General features: G+C 46.9%; 1 protein-coding gene across 1 annotated transcript in view; it reads left to right on the forward strand.

Annotated features, from left to right (window-relative positions):
- Nucleotides 1–26,848, forward strand: part of LOC119395946 (uncharacterized) — a 68,332-nt gene that overhangs the window by 10,952 nt on the left and 30,532 nt on the right. The window lies entirely within an intron of this gene.

Here is a 26,848-nt window from a genome sequence, read left to right on the forward strand (position 1 = left end):
TAGATAGATAGGTGGATAGATAGAAACGCTCGAAGTGCCAAAGGTTCGCTATGAAATGCTTCGCATTTAAAATATTCAGCATATAAGGGGATTTGAAGCCGAGCTGTCTGTGTGGAAGCCGAGTACGCTACCACAGGCCTACGCCGGTGCTTAAAGCTTCTTCGCAAGGAGACCGTATACAGGCGTCATGTCGGGCAGGAAATCACGCTTATATATGCAGTTAACGTGACAGAAGAGTAAAATAGCGACCAGGCTTCACACAATGCGAATTGCGTAACGAGTGGGTCGTTTAATGCTACCAACCCATTACAAAGGGCTCAGCCTTAATTCTTCAAGGTCATCAGCCACATCGTCAGCAAAGTCCCCATAATGCTTCACAGATGTGTAGCGGGTAGCACGCTTCTCCGCAGAATGCCGAATAATGGCCTGTATGCTTCACAAAAATTATGATTTACGTCGTAGTGGGTATCATGCAAGTCTACTTGTAATAGTTGCCCTGACGGAGTTCTCAACGGCCTCTAAAAAGGCAGCTCTTCTAGTTTTCGCTGGGTCTGTGCTGCGTGTTCAGCGCAAGCCTGCTGCTTTTTTAGTGGACCAGTGTGGTGTGTAGTGGGATTTGCCCAATTGCTATGGCACTTACGTGTTATAGGAGTTGTTTACAGCAAAGCTGGTGTGGTCGATGGTAGCGTGTGTCGTAGTTAAAAAGAGATAGAAAGAAACAGAAAGATAAATTGATAGAAAGAAAGCGAAGCAAGATAGAAAAGACAGAGAGAAAGATAAATGCACAGATCCAAGAAAGGAAAGATAAAAAAATTACACCATCTCCCGCTAAAGGGATCCATGTGTGGATGCGAATCAGCGGGGAGATGGTTCGCTTGAGTGGGAGATGGTGTAATTTTTTTAGGAGCTGGCTCGCCAGGTTCTTAAGCTGGGGCGAAGTCCCGCGCCGGAAGCTGCATCCAACCATTCAAAGCGTCGTGGAACGCGAAGAGGAACGCTACGCGCGTCGTGTCTCCCCTCTAGCCTGGCCGTTAATTCTCACAGGGCGAGTGGGGAACGCGGTCGACGGGCGCGCGAGAGTGGGAGTGGAGAGTAGAGAGGAGATGTGTGGAGAGGATTTGCGCATGCGCAGTAAGCTTGGTACGGACGCACACCACCGGATTCAACTCGGTCATAAGCTGCTTCGCATCTAAAGCAAAGCGCAAGCATACCTATTTATAGTGTAGTGTAGCAAGGAATGTGTAAGATGCCATGTCGATGCAAGGTCGCCTCCCAACATAAAATGTAACGACTGTTTATTACCGTGTACCGGCAGCGGGGCGAGCATACCGACGCTGCGCTCGGTCGGGTAGCGAAGGAATGATAACTTCCGAGCTTGGCAGCTTGGTTTTATAGACACCGTCGGTGACGTAAGCCTCCGGTGACGTTGCAGTGGCGCTGTCCCTTATCGGAGTCGTGGTGTAGCATGCAGCCGAGCAGTGTTGCGGAGTTTCCGCTCTGGGAATGGAATGACTCCGGAATCATTCCACATTTTCGCGACCCCGGAATAGAATGGTAATGGAATGGCGACTTCGCTGGGAGGAATGGAATGGGAATGAAATTACGTCTTTTTCCGAAAATAGAGCACGTTTTCTTCTACGCGCTGTTTTTCAAACTTCAGACATTAGTAAGTCAGAGCTCCGAATTTAACAATATAGCAGTATTTTTAAAACGGCTTGGCTGATACAAGCACGGTACATTTATAAGCACCGCGCCTACTACAATTTTGTCCGTGTATAGACTGCGTTCCTCCGAAGTTTGTCTCTATTCGTCACGTAACCGCGGCTCTATGCCATTGGTATCCGTCGTGCGGAACTACGCACGATGAATAAAACCAAAATAAAGCTTGTTTTGCACCTTGCACAGCTTGCGCCTTTCATTGCAGAATTTAAGAATCACGAGGACACCTAAGCACTTTTTATGACGTAGTGATTACCAAAGAACTAGTGACCATTTGCCGGATGTGTTGTTGTTGTTGTTATAGAAACATTTGTTTGAGCCGATAAAAATAAAATAAAGGTGGGTGGCCTGTTCTAAATTCAGAAAGCTGTGACCGACCGAAAAGTTGCTGCCCTTGCCCGGGAGGTCAGGCGTTCCTGAGTCTCGATCTGAGAGCTGGTCAGCCCGCACTCCCACTGCTCCGGGGTGGGATCAATTAACCTTGCGCGTTGGTTTCCATTGATACTCCACACGAAAGTGGCGAATAGTCTAAGCACAGCCTCATCGTTATCTCACGAGAAGCTTAGTACCTCACAAATGCAAATAGCATTTGCGACAAGGAAGACATTGCATACCTGCGCACAGGCGAACACAAAGTTCTTCTCACCCCATCCATGCTTGCGAGGCGCGCTTGACAAGCGTGAGTGCTGACGAGCAGTGCGCCCCAGTGTTCCGTATTCAGTGCAAAGGCACTCGGTGTCCGAGCGGTGCACTGAGCGGTGCAGATCTAGAGGATTTTGTTCCAAATATTAGTTTTCTCTATATTCACGACCGCTCCAGACGCGTGGCAAAACAGTTTAGTGTTCTTGAACACTACTTTTTTCAGCATGAAAATAAGCCATGTCGTCATTTGAGCATTAACACATTTAAGCTTAAACAGTATTAAAACATCACCATTCGTTCAAACATGCTGGCCACGCAAATACTATAGGTAGCGGGAGAACTGCCCCTATGGGAATTAGTACGACATATGTCACCAAGCTACTATTCCTCGACCTTGGTAACGTGTTGTGCGTATGTTTGCAGTTCTTACTGCATCTGATGACATCAGCTTTATGGGGTGTTCATTCCTAACTCGTAACACTGTTAAGATGCCTTTCTTGCGCTGAGGAGTCGCAGGAATGAAATTGAACTGCCCCGTCATTCCCGGAGTTGGAATGGGCTAAGTTTTGGCATTCCGTGGAATTGAAAGGAATGGAATTGCGGCAATTTCTTATTCCCCGGAATGGAATGGGAATGGAATGGAGGCGCCCGTTTCGCAACACTGCAGCCGAGTCACGCCGGGCCAGCTAGTGATGAGACGGAGGCTGCACCGGTTTGTACGCAGTGTGTCGCCACATCACTCCCCTCCCCCCGCGGAGTGCAGAGCCCTCAGGTTCTGTAGAAATCTGAGAGGTGTACCAGATGTACAGAGCGTGTCGTGATGGGAGCGGGCTGCGACGTCGGCGGCTGTGGATAGAGTGGCGCTGCGCGACTCGCTGGCACGATGTGTGCGGGCTTGAGCCGGTCAATCGAGACGCGGACGTCGTTCCCGTTCAGGCGCAGAGTGAAGTTTTTGTCGTCGCGATGGACGACCAGGTATGGTCCGCTGTAGGGTGGCTGGAAAGGCCTGCGGACGGTGTCGTCGCGCAGAAAAGCGTGCGTACACGATGCTAGCTTCTTGAACACGAGAGCTGTAGGCTTGCAGTGGTGTGCTGGAGGTGGCGGGCATAAAGCGGCGACGATGCGTCGGAGTCGGGTGACGAAGTCGGTGGAATCTGACGTCTTAGTGCTGGGTGGCGGTGCAGCGAGAAATTCACCTGGGACACGGAGAGGCTCTCCGTAGACGAGCTCTGCTGGTGTACCGTTGATGTCCGGCTTCAAGGTGGCGCGAAGACCGAGGAGGACGTCTGGGATGGCCTCGAGCCAGGTTGAGTCAGGGTGGCACATAATGGCTGCTTTGAACTGTCGGTGGAAGCGCTCGAGTATTGCGTTGGCGTAGAGGTGCTAACTGGTGCTCCTGAAGCGTTCGAAACTGATGGTCAGCCAGACCGAGGAGCCTGAAAAGGTGCGACTCGAACTGTCTTCCTTGGTCGGTGGTTACGCGGGGGGGGGGGGCGCCGAAACGAGCAATCCAGCCGGTGAAGAAGGCCGAGACGACGTCTTCCGCGGTGATTCCCTCGAGGGGCCATGCTTCGGGCCATCGAGTGTACCGATCAATGGCGGTGAGGCAGTTGCGATAGGGTCCAGCCGGGGGAAAGGTCCTATGATGTCGAGGTGGACGTGCTGAAACCGCCTGGAGGGATGAGGGAATGTTCCGAGTGGCGACGTGACGTGCGTGACGACTTTAGCGCGTTGGAATTGAATGCAGGAGCGCGCCCAGATGCGACAATCCCGCTGCATGGAAGGCTAGACATAGCGGTCAACCACGACGAGTGTAGAGGCGCGTATGCCGGAATGGCTGAGGTTGTGGAGCTGGTTGAAAAGACCACAGCGATGGGACAGGGGCACATAGGGCCTGCTTCGTCCTGTCGACATGTCACAACAGATTGTGGTTGTCGACCCAGGAATGGGGACTTGTTGCAGCTGTAGTGATGACCTGCCCTTGAGAAGCTCCTGCAGTTCGGCGTCCGTAGTCTGAGCCTCGGCAAGGACGTCCGCTGTTATCTTCACAGAGCTGATGGCTGCTACACGTGAAAGCGCGTCGGCGGCCACGTTGTCTTTCCCGCTGACATGTTGGATGTCGGTGGTGAACTGTGCAATGGACGAGAGTTGGTTCTGGTGTGCAGGCGGGAGCTTGTCGCGACGTTGAGAGAAGGCGTAGGTAAGAGGCTTGTGGTCGGCATAGATGGTGCAGTTCTGTGCTTCGAGAATATGGCGAAAGTGCTGCGCTGCTTCGTATATCGCCAGAATTTCTCTGTAGTAGGCTGGCAAATTTGTCGGTGCGGTGGTCGTGGTTTCTACAGTGGAACTGGCGGTAGAAGGGGTCGTCTTTCGAGCTGCGAGTTTCTTGGAGAAGAACTCCAAGGGCTGCCAGATGTTGTCCACGCGTTGCATGAGGGCGGCGCCGATGGAGAAGCTAGATGCGTCCGTGAAGAGTCCCAAGGGAGCGTCTGGCACGGGAGGGATGAGAAGCGTGGCGGTGCAGAGGGCGGCTTTGCATTCTTGGAAAGTTTTCGCTAACGTCGGTCCCAAAAAGTAGTCATCATCCTGGTCGTCTTGCGGCGGCGGGTCCACGGGGGCACGAGACATGCAGTCGGCGTAAGAGTGTTTTCTTCCGGACTTGTAAACCACGGTAATGTCGAATTCTTGAAGTCTCAAACTCCATCGTGCGAGACGACCTGAAGGGTCCTTCAAGTTATCTAGCCAACACAGGGCGTGGTGGTCGCTCACAACTTTTAAGGGCCTGTCGTAAAGGTAAGGGCGAAATTTTGATGTAGCCCAGATTATGGCAAGGCACTCCTTTTCTGTCGCAGAATAATTGGCTTCCGCCTTTGATAGCGACCGGCTAGCATAGCTGATTACCCTTTCCAGTCCGTCAGTCCTCTGCACAAGAACGGCGCCCAGTCCTACATTGCTTGCGTCGGTGTGCACTTCTGTTTGGGCGTATTTGTCGAAATGCGCGAGTAATAGAGGCGTCTGCAGGCGTTGTTTCATTTCTTGAAATACCTTAACATCTGAGGTTTCCCACCTGAATTCGACGTCGGTCTTCGTATGTTGCGTACGTGGCTCCGCGATCCGTGAAAATTCATTGACGAAATGCCTGTAATAGGCGCACACGCCCAGAAATCCGCGTACGGCCTTCTTGTTGCTGAGCGGCGGGAAGGCAGAAATGACAGCTGTTTTCCGCGGTTCGGGGCGAACTACAGACTTCCTAATTACATGGCCCAAGGGCAAGAGTTCGTCGTACGCGAAGCGGCACTTTTCTGGCTATAGGGTGAGTCCGGAGGTCTTCATTACTTGAAGTACAGCTTCAAGGCGGTGGAGGCGTTCGTCGAAGTTTGAGGCAAACACAACAACGTCATCCAAGTACACAAGGCACGTCTCCGAATTCAATCCAGCCAGCCGGTGTCCATAACGCGCTGGAACGTCGTAGGTGCCGAGCAAAGACCAAAGGGCATGACCTTGAACTCGAAGAGGCCGTCTGGTTTTATAAACGCGGTTTTGTCTCGGTCTGTCTCGTCGACTTCCATTTGCCAGTAGCCGGTCTTGAGGTCCATCGACCAAAAGTTCCTCGCGTTGTAGAGTCGATCCAGGGTGTCGTCTGTCCGTGGGAGAGGGCAGACGTCCTTCTTCGTGATTTTGTTTAGGCGGCGATAATCGACGCAGAAAAGCAGGGTACCGTCTTTCTTCTTCACTAACACCACGGGTGACGCCCGCATGCTCTTTGAAGGCTGGATGATGTCGTCGTGTAGCATTTCATCGACTTGTTTCTATATGGCCTCGCGTTCTCGCGTCGGAACTCTGTACGGGCTCTGGCATGGTGGCCTGGCACTTTCCTGCGTTATGATGCGGTGTTTCGCGACTGGGGTCTGCCGCATTTTTGACGACGACTAAAAGCAGTGCTCGTATTGCAGGGGCAGGGTTCTGAGCTGTTCTTCCTTATGCTTCGGAAGGCTCGGATGGCGTCGAAAGCTCTTTAAGGAGCTCGGTTCTTCGGAGTAGATTCGGTAGAATCGGTAAGGGTGAAAGCACTGGTGGCTTGCACAATTTCTTCTATAGGCAATCGTCGTGCGTTTGTTCACGTGCTTGTACTCGTTGCTTATATTCGTGAGCGCCACTGTTGCTTTTCTTCCACGCAGCTCGGCTATTCCTCTTGCGTCGCAAATCTCGCGGTTGATCAACATGTGCCGGTCTCCTTCAACGACGCCTTCAAGGTTTGCTGATTTTTGAGTGCCGACGGAAATGACGACGCTGGTGCGAGGGGGTAGCATGACATGGTCTTCGAGCACATTCAAGGCGTGCTTTCCTAGTAGCGTGTGTGGTGGTAATGTTTTTTCTGTAGATAGTGTTATCGACTTGGATCTCAGTTCGATGATTGCATACTGTAAAAAACTCACCGTAGTTTTCACGGGGAAAGCTCTGGCAGGTGATGGTACAGTAGTAGACTTTTACCGTAAAAAAAATTGTGATCCGGTATTTCAAGCATGCATGCCGTCTATATATTGATATCGGGTAGAAAGAAATCTAGCCACTGTTTTTAACACGAAAGTGTTTTATGCCGGGGTCCTCCAAGACTTCAGTGACGTATTTCCGTCACGGAAATGACGTCGAAAAAATATACACAATCAGATGGCAAAGAAAAAAACGTACCATCAACGGGCATCGAAGCCACGACCGCTCGGTCCGCAACAACAGATGCCGGGAACGCTATCCACTGCGCCACGGTCACAAACTCTGGAGGCTTTACGAACGCGCCTTTTATATCTACCACTCCCCGGTCGGCTGGGTGGTGTTGACCTCTGGGAGTGGTAAGGTAAAGTAATTCGTCATTGCTGTGGTCTCCGCGACTAGCACCTACAACGCGTTACGCGTCCCTCCCATTCGGCGCGTTTTCAATAGAAGTTGAATTTTGTCAATGCCTTAACACACCGCGAGGTGGCGACCTTTGCCCAAGCGTCGTAAAAGCCTCGGCGTCGCTCAGCATCACGCTAATACAAACCAAAAATAGCTCTGCGACGAGCGCCTGCCTCACCTGGCAGACCACGTTCCATGCTCACGCGCTGGCCCCGAGAAAAATCGCGGCCGGGTTACCAGGGCGGCACGACGCGCTTTGCGGTTCCCTCTAGTCCGGCCGTGGTGTTCAATCACATTTTAACATGCCGCGGGATGGCGACCAAGTTCTGCGTCCAATATGCGACGCTCTTCTGGCTATAACACCTCGTTCTCTGATTACGCTTTCACCGTTAACTACTACAGCTGCCACAAGGGTTTGTTTAATCATTTAGCAGGGACGTTAGTCGCCGGGATGGAGATGTACCAGCAATCATCCAAGTGGGTGCATACACGTTAAATGGCGCCATTATGTGCCAGACATCAATATACATTGTGCAAACTCTCTTACATCAATGTACAGTAAGCATTCAGTTACTTCTGTAAGGACACGCTTTACTTTCGTGTTATTCCGATTCCTATGACGGAGGGATCTTTCACACCACAGTATTTTACGAGTAAAAATAAACTACAGGCCATAAAATGTACGTTGCACCAATTTTGTGTTTAGTAGTGTTTATGCCACTAAATATACAGTGGATACACGGTATATTCATCGTTACACGGTGGTGTGTAAAACACGGTGCTGTGTAAATTCATTGTTACACGGTGGTGTGCAAAACCTCAGCAGCAATAGCTTCCCGTGTTGTAGCCGACTGTAAAAGATGGAGTTTACTGTGAAACATGCATACCTACATTTTCTGACTTGCTAACATTTAGGGCGGTACTATATGATGCGGCCTGTGAAATGAGCACAAAGACATTTTGCTGGTTTTCTAGCTTTCGGAGTGCAAAATGAAGACTAACAGCTCTCCTACGTATAAGTAACTGTCTACCGATACTACTGGAAAGGAAGTCATGCAGATGTGTCAAATTAGGTGATTTGTAATGTACACAAAATATATTCTCGATCTTCAATGTCCACGCTATTTCATGGTGTGAAATTCATTCGACCTGATTTGCATAGTTGCAGTGCTGTTGTATTGCTGCTATGCAGGTACCTATGGCACTCAGACAAAGCCGACAAACCGCATGCTTAGATTGGGACACTGCTGTAAAATGTGAGGTGTAAATATGCCGTGCAGGAAGACAATGCAGTGGAAACGGGCAGTACTGCTATTTATTAAAGTTCTCCACACACCTGGATGCTTCATTTGGCATATGTCCATTCCAGGCAAAAGAAATAACTTTGGTAATCTCTTTGTAACAGTTTGATCCATATTCTACTTTTTTACGTCTTCAAAAATGTGCAAAAAAGAAACGAAAGCGCGTAAGACAATACAATATTTGTGCTGTTCGTGGAGGGACTATATAACACTACCTACGATGCGACTTTTAGGCTATGGAGGTTTAGGCTATGGAGGCTATGGAAAAAAAAAGAGGGTGACCTTATTTTTAGGTCTGGCGGTCCCATGCCGCCAATTTCCCACAGGGTGGGTGCCCTCCCAAGCGACTTTGAACTTCGTTCTGCCGAGCACCAGGCCGAAAGTGCGCTTGTCCCTATTTTACCGGTAGGTACCCGGTGGCAGCAATTCTCTGCCTCCCACAGCAGAGGCGGATGCTCAACTATTTCACCAAGGCTGTGGTGGGTTAAGGTGCGCCCAGGGGTCTTTGCAGAACCTTATGGGGCCACCTTTCGAGATGAGTACCCATTAACAACCGAGCGCCAGGTAGGTGTACTCCTCTCCCCCTTTGGAAAAACCGGTGGGTTCCCGGTCGGCACTGGGAATCGAACCCGGTACCTCCCGCATTGGAAGCGGACGCTCAGCCATGAAGCCACCGCTGCGGTGGCTTGTGGTGGCAACATTGAGAGAGTAGAGTGATTTCAGACATTGATCTTCTCACTGCACCTTTATATGAAAGAAAAAATCGGTTATAAAGAGAAAGTTTTCCGAGTACCTCAGTCTGTGCTTGACTTCTATCATACACTGTAAAAACAGACCGTTATTTTTACGCCCAATATAGCGTAAAAAAGGCGGTGTCGCCATCGTAAACGTAAACTACGGTATTCTCACCGTATACCATTCCGCGCGCATGCGCATTGGCTTTTAGGAGAGAAGAAAGGCAAGAGTAAAGAGGAGGAGCGGCGTCATGCGCTCGCCTTTCCTTTCCCGCCGCTCATGCACTCGCGTGAACGCTGCGACGAATGCTTGGCGCGCCGGCGCACTTTGTGTTACGGTACGCGCGAGAAACCGGGCATGCGCAGAGCGGCGCAGATAGAGCAAGGAGCAGCCGGCTCGGCGCCCGATGCGTCACCAGTCTCGCCATTTTCGAAGGCTCTGCAATCGGTGCTGATTTGGAAGCAGTTGGGCCAGGTTTTGTACACCCGCAGTAGGTACGACGCATTCTTTTATCAAAACTTATTCACGCAGTGACGCGTGCGAATGATATGTGTGCTGTGGAAGTATCAGAAAGCCATTTCGTTTGACTCGGCAGGATTTCGCGCACTCGCTCGCATTACTTTCTTGAAGAGACGTCTTGCTTTGTGTTTGCACCGCATGCACTGCTGTATACCTCGCCTTGCATGGGTACGCGCCGACCAAGTGCGCGATTATTTTTGTTGTGTGTGCCAATGCAAGACATCATGAATGTGAACCTTCGAGAGTTACAGTTATAAGGTGGCGTTTATCCAGAAGCGGTACCACTTGTGCCGGCCACACACAGCACGCCGTCAATATTCGCTACATTCAACAGGTATGTAGTTATTTTGAACGGCGCGCTGCGTGCCAGCAGTGTAAAGCGGTTTGAAATTCGCACTTGTGCGCAGTTTTTGGTGCGCTGTAGTTTCAGTTCGCGCTGTTTCTATCACGAAAAGCAGCCTGAAACGGTACTAGTTGCGGAAGCACTTTTTTCTTCGTTGAAGTGCTGTAATATTTGTTGCTTCATGCTGTGTAGTTATATTTAATAGCTTTTTTCTGTATCAGCAGCTTAAGGAGGATTGAGTTTCCATGTGTGCGCGTTTTTGCTGCGCTACGGTTTCGAGTTCTGAACTTTCTTGTTTTGCATTGACTTTCCGAGGCTGCAGTGAAAGAACTCAGAAGGTGTCTTTCGCTTAATGCATATTGTATTAACTGCGGCATTAGCGACGGTTTTTGTTATTGCAGGTTGCATGTACGCTCTTTAATGTTGCAGCTCGCAGGGTGACTTTTCCGAACTGCATGCCCGTATGCCTAACTGTTGGATGCGTGTCGACTGGATGAGATGTTTGTTGAAGTTATGCAGAGCAAGTTAGACGGTTTCAACTGTAATCTGTGACTTGAATAATTCATTGGTTTTGTATTGAACGTAGATTATCAAAATACATTTGTATTTCAGCACTGGATGGTTGTATAGTTGCAAAATGTGCACCTCCTCTGTTAGCACACTAAGCAGAGGAATATACGTTGCGTATCTTCAAAGCTCCGAAATGTAACGAAAATTTATGAAATAAAACCTGATCTTATTTGAGGCCACTTAGCATCATTTTGTTGCAGTTGCATCAGCATATCATACAGGAGCTGTGTCAATACGCACAATTCATTAGCACTAGTTTCATATTTTTCTGCATTTAATGGCACATACATGCTGCAATGAAAAATGAAACTGCTTCAACTATTAAGAATGCCATTTCATTGTCAGTGCTCCTAACCCTATGTGGCGACCTGTGGAAGCCAGATGAGTACCCTCTTTTTGATCGCCATGTGTTGGGAGCGGCTAGAGAACTTCACTACAGTATTCTGCATGTTATTCACCAGTTATTTTTCCTTTCATGCCTGTTATGCTGAAAGATTGTATTCTACTCTGCACTTTGTTCAAAGGTGTGTATTTAAATCATTCTAGAGAGCATTTCCTTCTCCTTTTTGTAGAAAAAGAGCTGCTAACATATGCATTGTTTCTTTAATATTGGTGTCAAGGGATCTGCAAAGATGGTGTCTCGTCCTTGCTGTGGCATCTGCAAGCATCCTACAGATTTTCTCTTGAAAAGATCTCCCAATAGTAGCCTGCTGTACCTATAGTCCTGGCACTTCAAAGCAGCTCTAAGAACACATGATTATTGCCAGCGAAAATCACCTGTGTCTCTTTCTGACCATGAGGACGTTTGTGTGAAAGCAAAATACGCAACTGATCACGTAGCGCGAACTTTGACACTGGACAAGAGAGGGACGATCGCTACGTGATGCGCTACGTGATCAGTTATGCATTACCAACATGTCCAACTTCATACTCTTGTCAAAATATGTGTTTACTGTGAGAATTGTTCGAAAAGATTGTCCTCCTACTTGATTCAAACTCTCCGATTTGATTCAAACTCATACTTCTATGAGGGGATGGTTCCCGTGACTTTAGTTTTGAAATAAGTGGCGGTAAAAGCCTGGACACCGCCTGTGATCTACAACCACAATTATTGCACTGCACCTGTGAGATGGCCGGTAATGGTTACGTTTCCACTGCGCGTTTGTCTTTTCTAGCTTACAAAAGCTCCATTTTTTGTAACAAAACTATCTCAGGGCGCATTAATTTGCCTTTGAACGCCAACTTATCGCCCTCAGTGCCTTATTTGAAGCTCCCAGTTATCATCAGTGTTCCATAGTTAAAGCACCCAACTACCGTACTTTCTCGTTCATGCTCGATGCTCATTCTCAGCGTGGGCTGAAACAAAAATCAGGTCGTTACAATAGCCGCATAATCTACATATCCAGGGGTGTATCAGTGTATAAATATATACTACATGCCCTGAATGCTATCTCCTAGGCTGTTGCAGTAAAGAGACGTCTTATTTTACATAATAATGATTTTGCTATATTGTCGGGGGTTTAACGTCCCAGTGACGTCCCACCATCATGTAGCACTTCTGCTTAGGGTCTTTTCATCCTCAAATTCAAGTTGGCAGATGGTGCCAATGAGCGTGCGTGCAACTAGTCAGCAACGTGGCAAGAGTGAAATGCTGCCGCGGATGACGAAAAATTTATTGGTGCAAAGGCAACTTTGCCCAAAGAGCACCATGGCTCATGATATGTTTCTGAACTAAAGGCTAAATATAAGACCTATTTTCCAAGTATTCCCAGATATACCGCAGATATGCCGAGCAGCAGGCCAAGGGAAGCTTGTACCCGTTCCATCACTGGCGGACGCCACGCCGCACTGGGGATGGATCGAACCTCACCCCATCCGCATGTGAGGGAGATGCTTTAATCACTAAGCCACTGCTGCAGCATAAAATCAATACTAGTACAGTGAAACTTTGCTGCAGATTAGTGGTTAACATTAATGCTAGATTGGGTGATTTCTAAGAAGGAGCAATATCTGTATAAACAACATTTATGGATAGCCTCTAGACACCAAGTTTCAGCATTAGAACCTGCATAACTTTTGGAATGTATTTTGGAAATTACTACGAATCTGGGTACAAGTGCATGAGCAGCTTCATTACTGCAAAATTTAACATTGTTTCTTCCTGCTTTTAGTACATGGCACTTTTGGTAATAACCTAGATCATGGAAGCAAGGCTGACAAAAAAAAGGAAAGACAACCCAAAAGTCTTCAGTTTGACAAAACATTCATGGATTATGAATGGAATGTTTAGGTGAGTAGCACAATTCGTGGCAGCATTTCCTCGAGGTAAAAGTATTGAATACAACGGACCATAGCAGTTGTCCATCCTACTACTACAGCAAACGAACTTCGCATGTTAAAACTTCTGGCTAAAGTCCAGCTTTATCAGTGAGCAAAAATAAAGCCAACAATCTAAACGCATTTTTTGGGCAGCTTGGTTCGCTCTATGCCCGAGTAGCTTCTGGTAGAGATGCCACTTGTGCATTTTCCAGGAGTTCTGTATGGATGCACATTGTCGCAAATACAACCTAGCCTAAAACTATTTTGCTGGTCAATGTTGCTATGAAGACACCTCCAGTTAAAGAGAGGGAAATGTTGGCTAAGAGCAACATAGAAACCATCAGGGATAAACCAATTAAGCATGTGCCATTTTGTTCTCTGACATTCTCCTTATAGCTTTTTTACTGTTAGATAACTGAGGGGCGCATTGATCACTTTGTCATCTGGATAGCTGTCCTAGCCGCATTAGTTTTGTAGACCTTATTGTTAAATTTATTTCGACACAATCTTGTTAGCGTCGTCCCCCTACTTCGATTTCATTACACTGATCAGAAGTTGACAGTTGTTGATGTGCAGTGGCTGAGAGCAGCTGCGTTACCTGCTTAGAAGGCAAAATGTTTTGTCGACTTCATGCAATGTAAATAGGCGGTCATCGTTTTGCAACTAGACTGCAGATGAGGCATATGTCAAATATCTATTGTGACTGTGCCCCAAGCTCTGTTCCCCTTGAAAAAGTGGGAAAATTCCAATTAGCAAAAGTGTCAGGTATAGAGCGACTACCTATCCAATGGTATTAACTGTATATTTACATGAGGCATCACATCAATGGAATTGGAGAGTTTTTATATAAAAATTTTTAATGAAGCTTTGAGCGATTTGAAATTTTGTGATAACGTTTTATTATTTGAATCACGAGACAACTTCAGAGGGTGATGGAGAAACAAAAAAAGTGAAGCACTAGGGTGGTCCTAACACGGAGTTGGAAGAAAACCTAATGTTCAACTGGTAAGGAATAGAAGATCAGTTAACGCTAAGACATGAAAGAATAGAACTGATAAATAAGTTCATTTGCTTTGGCCATGGAGTTACCATTAACTAAGCCAGTAAGAGTGAAATAATAAAGAAGCTAACAATCGCGTGAAATACACTTCGCTGGTACTCATAGTCGCGGCTTTCCAGTACCTGTGAGGATGAAAGCTTGCGAAAGCTATATCTTACCACTACTCAACTACATAGGACAGGATAATAGATGCATTCGAGATTAAATGTAAGAATAACATGAAAGGGCCGGAAGAGAACCAAATAAACTATGAAATAAATGCTGGCAATGATATAGTTGCTGAAAGCAAGAAAAATACATTAATGGGCAGTGCATTAAGTGTAAAAAATAAAGAGATCGTCACTTTGGATCAAGGTGTTGATTAGAAGCAACAGCAAGTGTTGTAGTGGAGACATAAAGGATACGGGAACCTGAAATTATGAAATGTAGAGCGTTGAGGCTGGTGCAACTACCTGGTAACGGTTCATAGAAGGAAAGTTAGAGATGCCTTGTTTCAGAGCGGACATGTTAAGGCTGATGATAGAAGTAAAGCACAGGCTGAGGTACTCAGACAACTGTCTCTCTATAACCGATTTATTCTTTCATAAAAAGGTGCCGTGAGAGGATCCATGTCTGAAATCACTCTACTCTTTCAATTCTATATTCTTCTGTGGCCGCTCATTATATACTAACAGCCTGAGTACTGTAATTTAAACCTCAATAGCCTAAAAGTGCCATCGTAGGTAGTGTTATATAGTCCCTCCACGAAAAGCAGAATATTGTATTGCCTTACGCTCTTTTGTTTCTTTTTTGCAGATTTGTGAAGACTTAAATAAGTACAAGATGGATCAAACTGTTACAAAGAGATTATGATAATTTTATTTTTTTGCCTGGAATGAACATATGCCAAATGCAGAATCTAGGTGCGTGGAGAACTTTAATAAATAGCAGTATTGCCCATTTCCACTGCATTGTCTTCCTGTCAGCATATTTACACTTCACATTTTAAAGCAGTGCCCCAATCCAAGCATGCAGTTTTTAGGCTTTGTCTGAGTGCCATAGGTACCTGCATAGTAGAAAAGCAGCAGCACTGCAACTGTGTAAATCAAGTCGAACGAATTTCACACCATGAAGTAGCTTGGGCATTGAAGATCGAGAATATCTTTTTTGTACATTACGAATCACCTAATTCGACAAATATCCATGACTTCCTTTCCAGTAGTATGGGTAGGCAGTGACCTATACGTAAAAGGAACGTAAGTCTTCATTTTGCACTGCTAATCTATAAAACCAGCAAAATGTCATCGTGCTCTCAGAAAATGTTGGTATGCATGTTTCACAGTGCACTCCCTGTTTTACAGTCGGCTACAACACGAGAAAACGTTGCTGCTGAGGTTTTACACACCACTGTGTAACGATGAATTTACACACCACCGTGTTTTAAACGCCACTGTGTAAGGATGAATAACGATGAATATACCGTGTAACCACCGTATACTTAACGGCTGAAACACTAGAAAACACAAAATTGGCGCAACGTAGATTTTACGGGTTGTGGTCTATTTTTACTGGAAAAGTACTGTGGAGTGAAAAAACAGTGGCTAGATTTTTTCTACACGATATCATTATATAGACGGCATGCATACCGTTAACTTGAAATACGGGTCACAATTTTTGTTACGGTAAAAGCTTGGCAGCATCAGCTGCCAGTACCTTCGTCGTAAAAACTACGGTGAATTTTTTACAGTGTAAGCCTAAACATGTCCGCTCTGAGACAAGGCATCTCGAACTTTCCTTCTATTAACCGTTACCTAGTAGCTGCACCAGCCTCAGCGCCATAGATTTAATAATATCAGCTTTCCATGTCCTTTTTCTCACCGCTACAACACTTGTTATTGCTTCGAATCCACATATTCATCCAAAGGGACGATCTGTTTATTCTTTTTTACACTTATTGCACTGCCCATTGATATATTTTTCTTGGTTTCAGCAACTCTATTATTATATCTATACCATTACTATCATTATAACATTATTATCATTAGAACTATATCATTACTAGCATTAATTTTATTGTCTCTTCCGGCCCTTTCCTGTTTAATTTAATCTCAACCCTGTCTATTATCGTCTGTGTTAGATAGGTGAGTAATGTTAACATATCGCTTTTGCAAGCCTTCGTCCTGACAGACACTGGAAAGCCGCGACTCTGAGTTCCGGCGAAGTGTATTTCACCCGTATCTTAGCTTCTTAATTATATCGCTTTTACTGGCTGGGTTATGGTAACTGCATGGCCAAAGCAAATGTATTTATTTATCAGTTCTATTCTTTCACGTCTTATGGTTAACTGATGTTCTGTTCCTTACCAGTTGAACATTAGGTTTTCATCCAACTCCTTGTTAGGCCCACTCTAGTGCTTCACGTTTTTGTTTCTCCATCATCCTCCGAAGTTGTCGCGTGATTCAAATAATAAAACATTATCATCACAAAATTTCAAATTACTAAAAATTCACTATAAATTTTTATTTAAAAACCTCTGCAATTCCATTTCTCTGGTGCCTCCTGCAATCATACAAATAATACCATTACATAGGTAGTCGCTCTATACCTGACACTTTCGCTAATTGCAATTTTACTATTTTCTCAAGGAGAACTTAGCTTGGGGCACAGTCAGAATAGATATTTGACATATGCCTCATCTGCAATATAGGTGCAAAGCGATGACCCCCTCTTTACATTGCATGGTCGACAAAACATGCACTGTCCTGTGTATGTGTTCCTTACTTGTGTCTGCGTCTTGGTTTTTGCGCTACGAATACGATTACAAGTGATTCAAACCAACTAGCCCGCATCACCGCCTTGAGTGCTCCACAAACGTTTTTCCTCTTAAACAGGTAACACAGCTGCTCTCAGGTCACTGCACATCAACTACTGTGAATTTCTGATGCGTGTCATTTTGAAGATATTTGGCGCAACTTGGCATTCACTCGAAAACCACACTCACATTCATACACGCATCCACTCAGGAACACACCATACACGCAGCGCTACCTGAGTGGATGCGTGTGTGAATGTGAGTGTGTTTTTCGAGTGAATGCCAAGTTACGCCAAATATCTTCAAAATGACAAGTGACCAACTAGCCCAACAACACGTCCTTTTAAGCTATATTTCTTATGCGTGTATTGAAATAGAAGTAGGCGGAATGACGCTAACAAGACTTGGTGAAATTAAATTTAATAATAAGAGGTAAAAACTAATGAAGCTTGAAAAGGTATCCAGTTGACAAAGCAATCGAAGCGCCCAAGTATTCTAACAGTATAAAAGCCATAAGGAGAATGTCTGACAACAAAAGGGCACAGGCCCACTTAGTTTACATCTCACGGTTTCTATGTTCCTCCAAGCCGACATTTGCCTCTCTTTAACTGGAGGTGTCTTCATAGCAACACTGACCAGCAAGATAGTTTTAGGCTAGGTTGCATTTGCAACATTGTGCATCCGTAGAGAACTCCTGGAAGATGCACAAGTGGCATCTCGAGCTGAAGCTACTCGGGCATAGCGCGAACCAAGCTGCCCAAAAAATGTGTTTAGATTGTTGCCTTTATTTTTTTTGCACTTTAAAGCCAGACTTTAGCAAGAAGTTTTAACGTGTGAACTTCACTTGCTGTAGTGGTAGGATGGACAACTTCCATGGTCTGTTCTGTTCAATACTTCTACCTCAAAAAAACTCAGTCAGGAATTGTGCTACTCAACTACCCATTACCTTCAGAATCTGTGATATTTTTGTAAAACTTAAGTCTTTTGGGTTCTCTTTCCTTGTTTTTTTTGCCTTTCTTCCATGGTCTGGGTTAATACCAAAACATACCCTGTACCAAAATCAGGAAAAAAACAATGCTAAATATTGCAGTAATGAAGCTACTCATGAGCTGGTACCTAAATTCGTAGTAACTTCGAAAATACATTAAAGAAGTTATGCAGGTTCTAATTGTTGAAATATGTTGTCTCAAGGCTATCTATAAATGTTTTTTGTACAAATATTGCTCCTTCTCAGAAATCACCCAATCTAGCACAAATGTTAAGAACTAGCCTGCAGCAAAGTTTCATTACACTAGTATTGATTTTTATGCTGCAGCAGTGGCTTAGTGATTTAAGCATCTCCCTCATATGCGGATGGTGCGAGGTTCCATCCCCAGTGCGCCTGGGCGGCCGCCAGTGATGCAACAGGTACAAGCTTCCCTTGGCCTGCTGTTCGGCATGTCTGTGGTATATCTGGGAACACTGGGAAAATCGGTCTTATATGGCAGCTTGTGCTGAGTACATAAACATATTATGAGTTATGAAATAAAAGACAGCTGAGCTAGTTGGTAAGTATTCATTCTAAAAAGACAGGGCGTGCAAACACGGACACAAGAAAGAAGTCAGGACACCACAAACGCTGACTAACAACTGAAAAGACGCACAATGGCGGAAAAAGAAAGAATGCACGAAAACTTATCTGTGCATGCCCATGCAACAGACGAACCTATCAATCCGGTACGCGTGGGGGTCTACTTGGAAGATAACTGTTAAGGCAATTGATTTCATCTTTATGCAAGTTAATCGATGGTTAGCTCACGCATGCGCTACCACTATTCTCGATATGCCATGCTTCAATCATCAGGCGCGTTTCTTCATTTCTATGCCGGTACAACACTGCGCATTCATCGAATTTTGGTGTGCACTTACAATCTGGACAATTTAGAGATAGATTAAAAGGTGAGCCTCCAGTTAGTGACCTCTTATGTTCCAATAATCTCTGGTTTATACATCGGCCCGTCTGTCCTAGGTAGAAGCGCCCGCAGCTGAAATGGACCTTATACACCACACTTGTACGGCAATCAGTGAATTTGTTGGTGTGTTTTACGAAACGAATATCGGTCCGCTTCTTGTCTTTTACTCGTTCATTCTTCCTCTGCACAGCGGCACAAATGTTACCCAGCTTATTGGCAGCCGTGAAAACAACATTAACGCCGTATCTACTTCCTACCTTCTTCAGCCTGTGAGATACGCAATGAATGTACGGTATACCTACAACACGTTTCTTCGCTTCTGCAACCATGCTCTGCAACCATGCTCGGACCTTCTGCAACCATGCTCGGACTTAAGATAATCGACTTCTTGAAACGTTAAGCGACAGTGGCCACTGTATCACGTGGATAACCTACATCTAAAAGACGCGTAACCTGGGTGGCTACTTGGGCTGGTTGGTACTGCATTCTAAAAGGAATATACGCTTTTTGTGCGCAAAACGTTTCAGAAAAGAAGACAGAAAGGACAGAGCGCACACTTACAACCAGTTTATTGCTCAGATGGCGCGAAAATATATATGCTCATGAGGGCGAGGAGATCACACACAGAGAAAGGGAAAGTGATGGCGCACGTGCAAAAACATCTTATTCACATCTTGAAATCATATTCAACTAAGAATATACTCGTATTCATTGTCCGACAAGTTGATAGACGGGGCGCTTACACACTCAGTTCCTGCCTTGCGAATCAGAAAAGCTTCGTGAATTTCACGTGCCATCTTGTCCCTATATCTTGCCATTACTTGGCAATCATCAAACATGGGGGTGCACCCACACTTGGCACAGTGACTTGCCAAGTGACTGCCCACTGATCCGCGCATCAGATTTGCGTGCTCCCTGAGGCGATCGTTCAGACAACGCCCCGTCTGACCGATGTAGCATCGACCACATGATAAGGAAATGCAATACACAACTGCTATAGTACATTCTACAAACATTTTCGCATGCTTCTTATTACACCCAACACTTGAAGAGCCTTCGGAGTTCACTCTTTTGCATAGGGATCCAAGCTTGTTTCTTGCCGTGAAAACAACCTTCACCCCTGCTTTTTCCACAATTCTTTTTAGGCAGTGCGAAACTTTGTGCACATAAGGAATCGCAGAAACTTTCAGCTTAGGCTCGCCCTGAGTTGCGTGTTTTGCTTTCTTTCCGTGCTTCAAGTCTTTAAGTAGTGACTCCGCTATGCCTGAGAGCAGATGTTCAGGAAAGCCTGCTGTCTTAAGTCGGTTAACTTGGTTACCAAAACTGCTCTCAACCTGGTGACGGCAGGACCTTGACAGTGATGCCATCATGCATGCTTTTGCAATTCCTCGCTTTACAAGCTTCGAGTGCGCTGAACTAAAAGGAAGCAGGGCTTTCTGGGAGCGGGGAGCGTATTGCCAACACACATGTTGTGGCAGGAACACAAGCTTGGATCCCTATGCAAAAGAGTGAACTCCGAAGGCTCTTCAAGTGTTGGGTGTAATAAGAAGCATGCGAAAATGTTTGTAGAATGTACTATAGCAGTTGTGTATTGCATTTCCTTATCATGTGGTCGATGCTACATCGGTCAGACGGGGCGTTGTCTGAACGATCGCCTCAGGGAGCACGCAAATCTGATGCGCGGATCAGTGGGCAGTCACTTGGCAAGTCACTGTGCCAAGTGTGGGTGCACCCCCATGTTTGATGATTGCCAAGTAATGGCAAGATATAGGGACAAGAGGGCACGTGAAATTCACGAAGCTTTTCTGATTCGCAAGGCAGGAACTGAGTGTGTAAGCGCCCCGTCTATCAACTTGTCGGACAATGAATACGAGTATATTCTTAGTTGAATATGATTTCAAGATGTGAATAAGATGTTTTTGCACGTGCGCCATCACTTTCCCTTTCTCTGTGTGTGATCTCCTCGCCCTCATGAGCATATATATTTTCGCGCCATCTGAGCAATAAACTGGTTGTAAGTGTGCGCTCTGTCCTTTCTGTCTTCTTTTCTGAAACGTTTTGCGCACAAAAAGCGTATATTCCTTTTAGAACGCGTAACCTGTGCGTTAAAGCTATCACTCATTTTGTGCTCACACGACTTGATGAGGGCTGACTTGAGGCAAGACATGGCGATACCGTTTTTTATAACCTTCGAGTGCATCGACGAAAAATTTAACAGCGGTTTCGAAGATCTAGGAGAATACTGCCAGCACACGTGGTTCTTCTGAAACGTTAAGGAAATGTCTAGAAATTGTATTTCATACTTCTGAGGCACTTCTTTAGTAAAGCTCAGCCCTCCTCCATTTAATTCAAATTTTTCGCTCACTGAAGTTACCACCGTTTGAAAGTCCTCACCACTACAAAAAATCAAGTAAATGTCCACATAACGAAAAACCTTAATAACCGAATTACCTAAGGCACCTTCTAAAAGTTTGTCAATCTTGCTGAGGTATAAATCACTAAGAACCAGAGCAACCTTAGAACCAATACATATCCCTGATTTCTACGCTGATGTAGTCGGGGGTCTGCCCAGAGGACCGGAGCCAGCCAGAGTCCCGGGGAGATGTCGAGGAAGGGAGCCCGGAGCTGTTAACCAGTAACGTTTATTACATTATTTACAGGTAGCGTGTTGCTACATGATGGGGTTAGCATCATGGAAGCTCTCGATGCTTCTCGGAGCTTGTGAGAGCTTGAGAGAACTTGTGAGAGCTTGTCGGGAGCGCATCGGCGCTCGCATTTTATGTCCTGGCCTTCCCAGGGTTCCCTGTAGGAAAAAACAATGGAGGCCAGGACAGTCCAATGAAAATTTCCATCTTCACCTCCGCCCCCAAAAGGGGAAGGTGAAACGCCGCCTCCTTCCCAACCCACGAAAGGAGAAAGAAGCACATCCAGTTCGTCCCATGGCGAGGCAAAAACACTGCCCACCGCGCACTACACGGCACAGCACGAAGACGTTGAGTTTTACGTGGAAGTCAATTTCGTAGTCTGTTGCAATGATGGGTATGCGGTGCCAGGCAGACCACGAATTGTGGAAACAGCGGCAACAAGGCGCCACGGAGAACGTGGGAAATGCATCCGCAGACGGTTCCCAGACGCTGGGCCCTTTGTCCGGGGCACCTTGACGACAAAGCAAGCCGCCTCGACGGCCAACAACTCTTCCTAATCTGTCAGTCGGTCAGGCGTGCCCAAAGGGTTCTACGAGGGGCGCAGACAACCTGAGACAATTAGACGAACGACCCTCGTGCTGTCGCCGCACCCGGTGCATCTCTGGAACCACCGACCCGGAAGAAATCAGGGTAGTCCCAGCCGCAACGTCTCATGCGTCAAAGCGGCGCCAAGCCAGGCAGGCCGATCATAACAGCCCGTCCACCGTCACAGGAGGTCTCGAAGGGGTTGCAGCACCAAAGCACTCCGCAGAGACCGTAGATCTGCTCCCTTGTAGACGTTGACGCAAGCTGCACCAATCTCTGGACCTGAGTTGTGGCCAGCAAACGCCAGAAACGAACCACGCAAGACCCGAGGCACAACAAACATAGAGCACTCAACTGACCTCGAGAAATGCCAGGTTACAGTTTTGGTAAAACTCCCTAGAAATTTACAATTGGTGCGCTCACTCGTGAAAATCACGGATCAATTAACAAAAGCCATAAGAAACACAGACACACTAAACATGAACAACATCAATAGCCTAACGTTTTGTATCGTTTCCAGAGAAAGCCACATCCTCTAAAGCACGCAGGTGCTACGGGCGATACAAGAACGAAAGCAAGGGGGGATTGTTAATGAAAAAAGAAAAGCAAAAGCATGTTATGTAAGAGGCGAAGAACCCAAGGTGTAAGTAAATGGGCATAAAGTTGAGTTGTCATTAAACGGGAAAAGCACGGCTGAGCCCATCAGCGTTGCCATTCTCGCGCCCTTTCTTGTACTTTACATCAAAGGCGTGCTCCTGCAAAGCAAGGCTCCAGCGAAGCAACCTACCATTCTTTGCGGACATGTTACGCAGCCAAGTTAAAGGGCAATGGTCAGTTTCTATCAGGAATCGTGACCCTGCCAGATAGCACTGCAGTTTTTGCACGGCCCACACTAAGCAGGCGCATTCCTTTTCCGATGTGCTATACGCCTGCTCTCGTTCCGTTAGCTTTCGGCTTACGAATAACACCGGATGCTCTTCATCACTATCGCTCCTCTGGCTGAGTACGGCACCCATCCCTCGATCACTTGCATCGCACTGCAGAATGAACGGACGTTCGTAGACAGGAGCTCTTAAGAGCGGTTGGTCGATCAGAGCTTGTTTGAGCGCGACGAACGACTTTTTTTGCCTCATTCCACACGATCGTCACCGGTTCATTCTTTCGCAAACTGTCGGTGAGAGGGCTAGCGATGTCGGAAAAGTTGCGGATGTAGTGCTGGTAGTAGCCGGTTAGCCCTAAAAATGAACGAACATCAGTCTTCGTTAGCGGCCTCGGATACTCTGAGATTGCGGCTACTTTTATCTCAGGGGGACGCCTGTATCCGCGACCCACAACGTGGCCCAAGTAACTGACCTCAGCCTTACCTAGTTGGCATTTCTCGCCTTTAAGTGTTAAGCCGGCAGCGCGCAATCGTCCGAGAACATCCCTGAGGTGACCCAAGTGTTCTTCCCAGGTGCGAAAAAAGACAGCGATATCGTCTAAATAGGGAAGCGCATAAGTTTGCGTGCCTTTCAAGACGCGATCCATTAGTCGGGAGAAACAGAACGGTGCGTTCTTCAAGCCGAATGTAAGGACAAGGGGCCGAAACGTACCCATAGGAGAGGTAAATGCGGCATATCGACTAGCTCGCTCGGTCAAAGGCACCTGCCAGTAGCCCCTAGTCAAGTCCAATGTGGATACATACTCAGCACTGCTAATTGTCTCCACCTGGTCCTCCAGATTAGGGATCGGGTAATTCTGATCGCGCGTAATGGCATTCAGACGGCGATAGTCTATACAGGGTCTCGGGTTTTTTCCCTGAGCCTCGACCAATATGAGCGGCGACGCATACTCGCTGTCTGACGGAACAATCAACCCCAACTCCAGCATACGCTGCAGCTCGTTTTCCAAGATCTCTTTCTGTCTAGGGGAGACCCGGTACGGCCTGCATTGGATTGGCTCGTTCGAAGTCAGCTCAATATCATGTTCGATCAAGCTAGTCCTTCCTGGACGATCGGCGAAACAGTCCTCAAACTCCCATAGAAGCTCTCGAAGTTGACTCTGCTGATCCGCGTCAAGATCTGAGTCCTGGGTTATCTTTTCTAAGACTTTCACAAGAGGAACTGCAGACTGAGCAATTGGATAGCCAAACTGAGTTTCCACTTCCTCGGGAGCGTTTAGAAGGAGCTGAACTACAGCTTCACGCATTCGATAGGGCTTCATCAAGTTCGCATGATATATCCTCATCTCCTTGCGTCGGCCGGGTATCGTAACCGCATAGTTCGTGTCCGACAGCTTCGTTACAACCTCGGCTGGTCCCTCCCACGGAACTTCTAGTTTGTTCTTTCGTGAAGCTGTCAATAAAAGCACCTTGTCGCCCTCGCGGAAAACTCGTTTTCTAGCGTTTCGGTCATAGTACAGCTTTACTTTACTTTGCGCGGCCTTCATGTTTGCCTCTACCAGTTCTTGACAGGACTGCAGACGCTGCAGTAGTTCTAATACGTACTGAACCACTGTCGGGTCCTCTTCACGCCCTTCCCATGCCTCACGCACCATCTGAAGTGGCGATCGAAGAGATCTCCCGTAGACAAGCTCAGCAGGGCTGAACCCTGTGGTCTCATGAGGCATTGACCTCAAGGCAAACTTAGTGGCCGGCAAACAGACCTCCCAATCCTTCTTTTGTTCATAGCACAGAGCCCGTAATACTCTCTTTAAGACGGCATGCCATGCTTCAACACTATTGCTCTGCGGATGCCTTACGGAACTGTGGATGATGCTAATGCCACAACGTTCTAGGAAAGTAGTAGTGAGAGCACTCTTAAAAACGCTTCCCCGGTCACTCTGTAGTTCTGCGGGGAAACCCAGTCGGGAAAAGGCGGCAAGTAAAGCCTCGACTACTTCGACTGAATTAACCTCTCTCAATGGGATAGCCTCGGGAAATTTGGTCGCAGGGCAAATCGTCGTTAATATGTACTTGTAACCCGAGCTAGTCGTGGGAAGGGGTCCTACTACATCAACGACTAAGCGCCTAAACGGCTCCGTTATCACTGGCACCAATTTCATTGGGGCTTTTCTGGTTTCGTGAAGCTTCCTTACCTTCTGACACGCTTCACAGGTTTCAACATGGCTCTTAACGTCTCGGAAGCACCCTGGCCAATAAAATTCCCTCAGTAGCCTGCTCTTAGTTTTCTTTACTCCTAAATGACAAGCCCAACCTTTGCCATGGGACAAGTGGAGAATTTGATCTCTGTACTTTGCGGGGACAACAAGCTGGTCATACTGCACCCCTTTCTTATCTTTGTACTGCCGGTACAAGACCCCTTCACGGCGACGGAAGCTAACGTTCTTCTTAGCTACTCCTTTCTCGAGTTGTTCACTTAACCTCTGTAGAGAGATGTCACCCTCCTGTTCCGCAGCTATTTGATCTCTATCTACCTTCAAAAGATCTAAAAAGCCTTCCGAATGCGGCAGTACCAAGTTACATTCTTGTTCCTCCGCAATCATGGTTTCTTGTGACTCGGATGCCTCGACATCTGCGCCTTGGTCGTGGCTTTCACCCGGCTGATCAGTAGCGCTTTCTGCTCCCTGAATTTCGCAGCGCTTTAGCTCAGCCGCGATCTCGCGAGCCTTCGAAGGCGTCAGAGCTAGGACCGTATGGTCACTAAAACAAAGGCCCTTTTTCCTTAGAAGCATATCCGAACGATCCGAAAAAAGATAGGGATAATGCTTTGGCAGATTTTGTGACACAGCGGCCTCCGTAACTAGCAGTCCGAAGGGTCCCTCAATCTCGACGCGGGCTATCGGCAGGCACACACTGTTTTCCTCAACTACCTGCCGTATCCACGCGCATTCCCCAGTGAAGTCTTCAGGAGTCACGTACGAGGGATGCACAATATCCATCGTTGCGGCCGAGTCCCGCAGTACCTGGCATGACTTTCCGTTGACCATTAGCTCGTAAAGGCAGGGCTTTAATAGCTCCAAATTATCATCGCTGCTGTCTGAAAAAGAAAAAAACAGCTCTGGGCTTTCGGCAGCCAGACGAGACGTGACCAGGTTCTTTACACCGGAAACAAACGATCTGCCTTTTTGCTTCAAACGCTTTCTCTTTCTTTTTCTCGTTTTTCAAGTCACTCGCTGCGGTGTCGGTCTCGGCAGATGCACCTTTCGGAGGTTCTCGCCTCATGGTTTCGCTGTCCCTACTTTGAAAGGGCTGCCTCCTGTCCTCTCTGTGAAATTGAGAGGAAGGCTTACTGCGTGCTCTCTCTGATTCACGACGCGCGGCGAACTCATCCGCCAACTCTGCAGCGCGCTCCAAGTCTCCTTCGCCTATTCTGTCCTGAATCCACAGGCGCATTTCGGCGCTTAGCGAACTGTATAACTGCTCCAGGCAGATCACCTCAACTACCTTGTCGTGATCCCCAAATGCGTTCTCCCCCTTTAGCCACTGAACTAAGTCAGCGTTGAGCTTATAGCTGAATTCCTGAAACGACTCATTTGTTCTCTTAGCTGCCTCACGAAACCGGCGGCGGAAGGCGTCGGCAGAAAGCCGGTATTTCCTTACCAAGGCCGTTTTGACTTTATCATAGTCGCTGGCATCCTCCCTTCTTAGCCTTGCGATTATTTGGGCAGCTTCGCCAGGGAGAACACCTATAAGCTTCCGCGGCCAACTCTCACGTGGGAATTCATGGCTTTCGCAGAGTCTTTCGAAGTTAACGAGGAACAACCCCATGTCGTCATTGATCTTATAAGGCTCCATGAGATCTCTCATATTCCTGTCGGCTTCAGCTCTCCCGTC

Source organism: Rhipicephalus sanguineus, chromosome 6, assembly GCF_013339695.2.
Source record: "Rhipicephalus sanguineus isolate Rsan-2018 chromosome 6, BIME_Rsan_1.4, whole genome shotgun sequence".
NCBI lineage: Eukaryota > Metazoa > Arthropoda > Arachnida > Ixodida > Ixodidae > Rhipicephalus > Rhipicephalus sanguineus.